The sequence below is a fragment of the Propithecus coquereli genome, unplaced genomic scaffold, assembly GCF_000956105.1.
Source record: "Propithecus coquereli isolate 6110/MARCELLA unplaced genomic scaffold, Pcoq_1.0 Scaffold61, whole genome shotgun sequence".
In the NCBI taxonomy this organism is placed as follows: Eukaryota; Metazoa; Chordata; class Mammalia; order Primates; family Indriidae; genus Propithecus; species Propithecus coquereli.
Window position 1 is genome coordinate 4,771,070 of NW_012152063.1, and position 524 is coordinate 4,771,593.

Consider the following 524-nt stretch of genomic DNA (forward strand, 5'->3'; position numbering starts at 1 on the left):
ATCTCACTTCTACATATATGTCCAAAGGAATTGAAATAGGTATGTTGAAGAGATATCCACACCCCCATGTTTATTTCAGTATTATTCAAAATAACTAAGATATGGAAGCTATCTAAGTGTCCATCAAATTCCAAAAATGAGTAAATTAATAAGGAAAATTTGGTAAATATACAATGGAATACCATACAACCTTAAAAAAGGAGGAAATTCTGTCATTTGTGACAACATGGATGAACCTGGATGACATTATGTTAAAATAAGCCAGGCTCAGAAGACAAATACTGCATGTGTATTCACCCATATGTGGAACCAGAAAAATTTGATTTCATAGAGACAGAGAATATAATGGTGGTTACCTGTGGCTAGGGGAATAATGAATGGGAAAATATTGGTCAAATGGTATCAATTTTCAATTAGACAGGAGAAATAACTTTATGATCTATTATCAGCACAATGGCCATAGTTAATAATAATGCAATGTATATTTCAAAGTTGCTAAAAGAATAGATTTTTACCACAAAAAA